General features: G+C 38.5%; 1 pseudogene; it reads left to right on the top strand.

Annotated features, from left to right (window-relative positions):
* The first annotated feature begins 4,283 nt into the window (after positions 1-4,283).
* On the top strand, positions 4,284-4,641 carry LOC125910917 (40S ribosomal protein S29-like; annotated as a pseudogene).
* The last annotated feature ends 4,079 nt before the right edge of the window (positions 4,642-8,720 follow it).

The following is an 8,720-nucleotide window of genomic DNA, read 5'->3' as shown; positions in this document are numbered from 1 at the left end:
GCTCAACATTCAGGTGTATTAAGTCGTCCACCTTCGGATGACATACATTCTGACAAAGCCTGTTACTGCTCATCAGGTTAATTGGCAACCTTTAACTATGGCCAGGTGTACTGGCCTCTGTTATAAAATGTATGTGTTGGTGTAGGCACCTTCCATCTGCCAAGCCCTTTTGCTCAAACATCACCTGTGCTCCTCATAACCACATCAGCATCAGCAGGAGAAAGATGGTATTTATATCATTACATAATCCAGAATTCAGGCAGAAGACTCCTACTCTACTTTCCCTTTTCCTGTCACATCTCTTGCCTCTTTCTTCTTGCTAAGTATTTAAAATGACTTAATGGTCTGAGTGACTCGAGCATCTTATTTTGGTCCGTGACCTTTTCTGTTCCATGGTCTCTGGAGTAACTTACTAAACCACAAACTTAGAGTCCACCTTGCATCATATCCATATGGCATAATTTTCATAATGGTAGTATGTATAAGTATGTATTACTTTATAATAAAAAGAGCATGCATACTCATTTTAAAAAATTTTAGGACTCAGCACAATTCCCTCTTTTTTCTTCCCAATGAGACAATTTGAGAACCAAAGTGTGCTTATTATTAACGCAGTTGGTACAAGCTTTATAAGTGCCCTGTAGTTTAAATTTTATGTCTTTGCACTTAAACAGATATTTTCACTTTAATGGGATTGGATACATTTCTGATTAGTAAAAACTTAAAAATAATAGAACTGTTCAAGAGTTTTAAAATTACCTCAAATCATAAAAATCAAATGCCAAGTGTCATCTAGTTGATAACATAACTATAAATAAATGATACTAAAAGAAAATAGTATCTTAGTTTTTTAGATAATTGGGCTCTGCTATCTGAACTCAGTAAAGACATCATAGCCCATGGGTAATCAAAGAGAAAACCGATGATACGGGCTCTTCTTCCAGTTTCCTTACATATGCAATTCAGGCCAATTTCCAACCAGTTTGATGAGCCAAGAAAAGGAAGTCTGCAATAGTGCAGACTGACAGCATGATAAGGGAAATTATAGCCCTTAAGGAAGCAAAAGCAGCGTAAGGGGTTGCTGAACTTGTGATTGAATTGTCTGGGGCTCTCAGTGGGCGCATTAAGATCTTGGTAAGCCAAATGAGATTCACAACACAAGAGTGCCCAAGGTCCTGGTGCAAAACCCTGTAGAGAGTATGGGTAAATGCTTATCTAATCTCAGTAGTTTCAAGAGGCTTTTTTTTTTAAGTACCAGACTCACAGTTGAATACCAACTTGAAATCAGTGGGAGATGGAAACAAACAAACAAAGAGGTATTAGTAGATGTTGCACCAGATGCTAATGAGCATGATAGTCTGTAAGTATAGGAAGCAGAAACCTGATACTTAAAAGGCACAGACCGTTGGGCTTATTTCTTGTTTAAGACCCTCGTGGAAGGCTATGAGTGAACCTGAGCAGCCTTGAACAGATAAGGAAATCAATAGAACTTTAAGCTTCATCCAGCTTTATGAAGAGTGGCAAATAAAGAAAAAGACTGTATGCTATAGGATGCTCTATCTGTGTTCCTTTTTGAAAACGGTATTATAATTTGGGAGAAAGGAATTTTCACAGTGATGGTAAATTCAGTAGGCCAAAAAAAGAAAATGCCCTTTTATTAACTGACTACAGTAATGACAAGTTTAGATATTTCACTTTGTAATTGGCATTACAGATAATGCCTATAATTTCTTAATGTGAGTTGCTGTCTGATTCTTTCCCACATTCGACACTATAGATTGTACCCTAGTTGAAATAGTCTTTTTCCTCTGCTTCCACAAGACTACATGATTCCGATTTACCTCTTCACCTCCTAGATTTTAGTTTCTTCCACTGTATCAGTTAGCTACTGCTATATAACAAACCAACATAGAGGCTTAAAACAACATAGCAATTCTTTCTCACAATGCTATCAGTTATCTGGTCTAACTAGATGATTTTTTTTTCCATGTGATGTTGGCTAGGATATGTTATACAGCTGTGTTTACTAGGAACTCAGCTGAGACTGGAACATCCAAGTCAGCCTCATTCACATCTCTGGATGTGATGTCTGGAACTGGTTATCTTATCTGTGATGACTGGAACTAGTCAAGGTTGGCTGAGCCTTTCTTTCCATCAGGGTATCAGGCTTGGTGGAGTAGGCCTCTGAGATGACAAAAATGGAAGCAATAAGACCTTCCAAGGTCTAGGTCTGAAAATTGTCCAGTGACATTTCCACCACATTCTATTGGTAAAAGCAAGTCACCAGATTCAAGGTAAGGGGCCACAGGCTGTACCTTTTAATGAGAAGAATGGCAAAAAAACAAACTAATATAGCCACATTCATCTATTCCTCTCTGTCTTGCTAACCAGTACTTTTATTGCTGAAGAATTGGACCTTAGTTTTCTCCTTCTCTCTTCCTAAATTTCTCTATTCACAGAACTTCATCTGAAAGCTCTTCAAGTATCACCCAACACTTTCTATATTCTGACTCTACTGACTTGCTTTTGATCTCAGAATGAGCCAAGATGTCTCACATGACCTCCACTCAAAACATCCTCTTCCAGGGGCGCATGGGTGGCTCAGCTGGTTAAGTAACTGACTTCGGCTCAGGTCATGACCCCATGGTTCATGGGATCGAGCCCCGCATGGGGCTCTGAGCTGACAGCTCAGAGCCTGGAGCCTGCTTTGGATTCTTTGTCTCCCTCTCTGTCTGTTCCTCCCCTGCTCATTCTCTATCTCTCTCTGTCTCTCAACAATAAATAAATGTTAAAAAAAATTTTTTTAATCCTTTTCCATATAACTCTTCTCTCCTCAGCTGATTTGCTCCTGCTCATTCTGTAGGTATCAAATTAGGCATTGTTTCTTCTAGAATGTTTTCTTATTATCCAAGTCAGAGTCGTTTTTACACTCCAATAATATGTCATCTTCTTTCTTATTCTTGAATTGAATTCACTCTGTGGTGAAAGCTTCTAATGTGTATATCGGTACCCCCCCCCCAAGTAGATAGAATTTGTATTTAGATTATTAAATAATCTCCTAACTTTCATTCCTGTTTCCTGGCTATCTGTTACTAGTTATTCCCCAAATTATTAATTATTGGTTATCTTTAACCATGGGTTAATCTTTGAGGAAAAGTTTTTGTTATATCACACAGAATTGATGATCAACATGTATTTGCATGGGAGTTGGTGGGTTAATAAATATACAAGCCCCTGCTCAAAAGTCTTTCAATTGCTCTTGTGTACTCAAATGTACATCCTTAGCCCCACCAAGGAAATCCTTTCATAACCTGACCCCTTATGCATCAAAGAATATCTTTTTCTGTTTATCAGTGCACTCTTGGCTTTAATTTTTTTTTTCCAACATCCTTATGTTTATCACTGCTTTGCCTCTTATTCTTGATTGCCCCACTTGATGAACTCTTTCAGATAGAGGTCCCTATAGTATTAAATATGAGATGACAAGTGATTTAAACAAGCTATTTTTTTAAAAAGCTATTTCTTTTTTAAAATTATTTTAATGTTTATTTATTTTTGAGAGAGACAGAGACAGAGCACAAGCAGGGGAGGGGCAGAGAGAGAGGGAGACACAGAATCCAAAGCAGGCTCCAGGCTCTGAGCTGTCCTCACAGAGCTTGATGCAGGACTCAAACCCACAAACTGGAAGATCACAACCTGAGCAGAAGTCAGACACTCAACCGACTGAGCCACCCAGGTGCCCCAAAAGCCACTTCTTTCTTACATAAGACAAAACATAATGATTCCAGGGCTGATATTGCAAGGCCAGTGGTGCTGGGAACCTCTCTTCCTCCCCCCATTCTCCACATGCAGTTTTCATCTCAGGACTTGAGATGGCTTCCCTAGCTCCCACCATCCCATCCACATTCCAGCTGAGGGAAGGGATGCAGGGGAAATGAAGGTTGTGTAGTTATTCTTTTAAGAAATTACACACCTCCCTTAGCTCATGTCCCACTGACTAAACTACAGGCACATGGCCACATTTTATTGCAAAGAGATGATGGAAAGTAGAATTTAACTGGTATCCATGTGCTCAACTACAATTTGAAGTTTCTCTCTATTCCTAAAGAAGGAGAAAATGGACACCGGGAATAAAAAGTTATCTTTGCCACACTTTTGTTTACATATTTCAAAAACCTAACATATTATGGAGTGGGACAGAGCAACATTCAAATCCCAGCCCTGCGTCTCACTAGTTGTATTACCTTAGGCAAATGATTTAAACTTTCTTAGTCTCACTGGTTAATGTGAAAAATGGTATATACCTGTCAAGGCTGGTGAGAAGACTGTGCATATAAAATACCTATCACACTTTTTGCCTCATTGCATCCCTGAAAGTAAGATGAGTCACCAGCAATTCTCCTGGAGCCATCGGACTAAATTTGGCCAGGCTCTCCTTCTTGCCAGGCCAACTCAAACTGGCATGGACTGATCCAGAAATATAGCCTCAATTTGTACCACCAGTGTTTCCATCAGTGCACCAAGAACATAGGCTCCATTAAGATCGATTAAGTAAGCCTCCTTGAATGGGGCATCCAAGTTTCCTACATTAACGGCAGATATCCAAGATACCTACCTTAATGCTAACTCACTGTACATAAAATAAAAAGACTTCAATTATGAAAAAAAAACCCACCTATCATAGCATCTGACATGCAGTAGGTGCTCAATATATGATGGTTACTATGGTGATTATGTTGCACTACTTCCTTTATTAAAACTTGCCAAGTGCCTCAGCCTTACATTAGGATTCACACATAGAGCGATCAGTTCCGTGCTATCAAACAGATTGTCCACTGTTTCCTATGTGTTTGTCTTTTCAACTATGAACAGAAACCAGGTGATATTTTTGTTCTATAGACGTTCCCCACATTGCCCGATCCCACACATAATAAAATAGTCAAACTATTTCACAATCAAGGTCAATGTTGAATAACCTAGGATCAAGAGACAAGAATATCATCCACGTTATAGGTTTTCATTTAATGCTGAGAAACCACGAAACCATGAAATAAATGGGAACCTAAGTAAAAACAATGTTGTATAGCAGGCTTTTATCGCCATTAACACTTTTCAGGAAGACTTGTCCATCTCTTCGATCAAGAGATGAGAAATCTTCACAACAATGATTACTTAATCTGAGTTAACTGTGGGGAATTACTTAAGATCTCTGGGCCTCTGTTTTGTAATCTACAAAATCAGGTATAGTGACTCCTAATACATGGGGTTATTACAAAGATTAGATGAGATAATGCACATAAATTACTTTGTATGGTGCATGTTGAATACAGTAAGGGCTTCATAATATTGAGCAATTAGTGCTGCTGGTGGTGTTCCATGCATTGCTTTCATAATAGATATTGCCTTAACTGAGTGACTCAGATGTGAGAGATTCTAAAAATTGCCCTGGATGAAATCAGATTGAACGTATTGAATGGAAATGAGCATATTATGAAATTAGTTGACAATTACATGCCCATTTTCAAAGTTTACATAGAGTCATCATATTCATGATCAAAGGATTCATAGAAATGAGTAAACAAAGAATCAGTCAGCCGAGGGAAGCAAACTGTGCCTTGAAGGCAATTGTGAAGGACCAACTAACTGTTCCATCCTAACACCAGAGCTCCACACTGGGCCAGGATGGTTGTGTGCACTTAAATGTGATGGCTGCATGGCAATCACATTTGTGGTCCTGCTCAGTGAGGCAACCCACTGTCCCTGGTTTCTTATTTGAGAAATGCACTGAGTCCCCTGACAGATTTTTCTGAATAACACAACAAATTGGCTATTCCTTACAGTGGGTTTCTCACTGAGTCCTATTTGATCTCCTTGTCTGGTTAACAAAGGTTCTATTTGTCATGTTTTTTTAATATAATATAATTTATTGTCAAGTTGGTTCTATTTGTCATTAAAATTGAGATGTAATTCCTGTCACCAAGGAATTTAGAGATGTTATAATAGAGGTAGGTACTTGTTTAGAAAGTAAAAAGAGTATCAGAGGTAGGTGCCCGACATGTTTCCTGGGAGAGCCTGGTTCAAGAAGGAGATAAGTCAAGGCATTGATTAGATTGGCACTGAAAAACAAACAACTCCCTCCCCTGCAAACACACACACACACACACACACACACACACACACACACACTCCAATTAGAAGTTAGCTTGGTGGTCATTAGGAAGACACCACTTGGCCACTTTAATTCGGTATTTCACCTATCTGTATTAATACATGTACTTCAGAACCAGGTTGTACCATCAGCCTTACTTTGTCTTCTGTGGAAAAGCCTTGAAATGTTTAAATTGTGTAGCATTGAAAATATATTTCTGGGGCACCTGGACAGCTCAGTTGGTTAAGTGTCTGACTTCAGCTCAGGTCATGATCTCACGGCTAGTGAGTTTAACCCCCACGTTAAGTTCTGTGCTGTTAGCTCAGAGCCTGGAGCCTGCTTCAGATTCTATGTCTCCCTCCCTCTCTGCTCCTTCCCCACTTGTGCTCTGTCTCTCTTTCTCTCAAAAATAAACATTACAAAAAATTTTTAAAAACAAAATATATTTCCTTTCTGGATATTGTCATGATTGTACTTAATAATTGATTTTTTTTTCTAAAAGATCATGTTTATTCCTCTTCTGTGGTTCCTGGGCTGGTCTTAGAAAGCTTCACAGTTTTATAGGGATTTAGTTACATTACTTAGCATATGGTTCTGTAAATTGGTAGTTTTTATGAAAATAAGGAAAGTATTTTGAAACATCTTGGTCGTTGTGGATATTTTGTTTATAAGCAACTCAAAATTTTGTGGTTTGAATTTTATTTATGGCTCATTAAGCAACACTTTCAGGTTCACAAATGCTCTGAGAAATAAAGTCAGTGAGAAAAAAATAGAAAGTGATTTTTAAAGCATTTATTTTAAGGTCATCTGCTTCCTATTCAGCAATCCATTAGTGTGTAAATGGATTTAGATTAAAAAAAGATATTTTAAAAAATGGGGCATTAGAGATTATGTCCCTGTAAGAACTTCATTTTACAAATTACTTCAGCATTTCAAAGTCAAGGGACTCAATCCAGGCCAAGGCAGGAACTAAACCACTGAGTTCACCGCCTCCCAGTCTGCTGGGCTTTTTCCTCTGTACCAAGTCGTCATTCCTGATTAAGAAAGAAAGACAAGTAAAATGTAAAACAGCTATTATTTTAGTGCTTCTGAAAGTTGTATGAAGGGTAGGACTTTGACAAGTTTATTCAAGGGTAAACCCCTCCAAGAAAACTTTGTTGAAATGTAAATGTCAAAGAATGGTTATTCTCAATAAAGTAACTAACAAAACAAAGAAAATACTGTTGTTTAATAAATCTTTTGGCCTTTGGAGGTTTAGCATTTGCAGTTTTGACCCTGTAGGCCCCTAACATGGTCTGATGTTGGAGTTTGGGTTTATTCATTATGGTTATATTTTTCTCCACTTATCTTTTTTTTTTTTTAATTATTATTTATTTATTTATTTATTTATTTTTAATATATGAAATTTACTGTCAAATTGGTTTCCATACAACACCCAGTGCTCATCCCAAAAGGTGCCCTCCTCAATACCCATCACCCACCCTCCCCTCCCTCCCATCCCCCATCAACCCTCAGTTTGTTCTCAGTTTTTAACAGTCTCTTATGCTTTGGCTCTCTCCCACTCTAACCTCCTTTTTTTTTTTTTTTTCCTTCCCCTCCCCCATGGGTTTCTATTACGTTTCTCAGGATCCACATAAGAGTGAAACCATATGGTATTTGTCTTTCTCTGTATGGCTTATTTCACTTAGCATCACACTCTCCAGTTCCATCCACGTTGCTACAAAAGGCCATATTTCTTCTTTCTCATTGCCACGTAGTATTCCATTGTGTATACAAACCACGATTTCTTTATCCATTCATCAGTTGATGGACATTTAGGCTCTTTCCATAATTTGCCTATTGTTGAGAGTGCTGCTATAAACACTGGGGTACAAGTGCCCCTATACATCAGTACTCCTGTATCCCTTGGGTAAATTCCTAGCAGTGCTATTGCTGGGTCATAGGGTAGGTCTATTTTTAATTTTCTGAGGAACCTCCACACTGCTTTCCAGAGCGGCTGCACCAATTTGCATTCCCACCAACAGTGCAAGAGGGTTCCCGTTTCTCCACATCCTCTCCAGCATCTGTAGTCTCCTGATTTGTTCATTTTGGCCACTCTGACTGGCGTGAGGTGATATCTGAGTGTGGTTTTGATTTGTATTTCCCTCTCCACTTATCTTTGAATATACAATAAGTCTTCCGAGGATATTGTTTGTGGAATTTCCAACCCCAAAGGGAAATCCATTTTTTTAATTTTCAGAATGAAAATGGAGAGTAAAGAAATCTTAAAAAAATTATTCTTCATAGCTTTAAACTAATTTTTTAATATGAAATTTATTGTCAAATTGGTTTCCATACAACACCCAGTGCTCACCCCAACAGGTGCCTCCTCAATGCCCATCACCCACTTTCCCCTCCCTCCCACCCCCCATCAACCCTCAGTTTATTCTCAGTTTTTAAGAGCCTCTTATGGTTTGGCTCCCTCCCTCTCTAAATTTTTTTTTCCCTTCCCCTCCCCCATGGTATTCTGTTGAGTTTCTCAGGATCCACATAAGAGTGAAAACATGGTATCTGTCTTTCTCTGTATGACTTA

The sequence above is a fragment of the Panthera uncia genome (genome assembly GCF_023721935.1).
Source record: "Panthera uncia isolate 11264 chromosome C1 unlocalized genomic scaffold, Puncia_PCG_1.0 HiC_scaffold_3, whole genome shotgun sequence".
NCBI classification, from domain to species: domain Eukaryota; kingdom Metazoa; phylum Chordata; class Mammalia; order Carnivora; family Felidae; genus Panthera; species Panthera uncia.
This window is presented reverse-complemented; position numbering and strand designations above follow the sequence as displayed.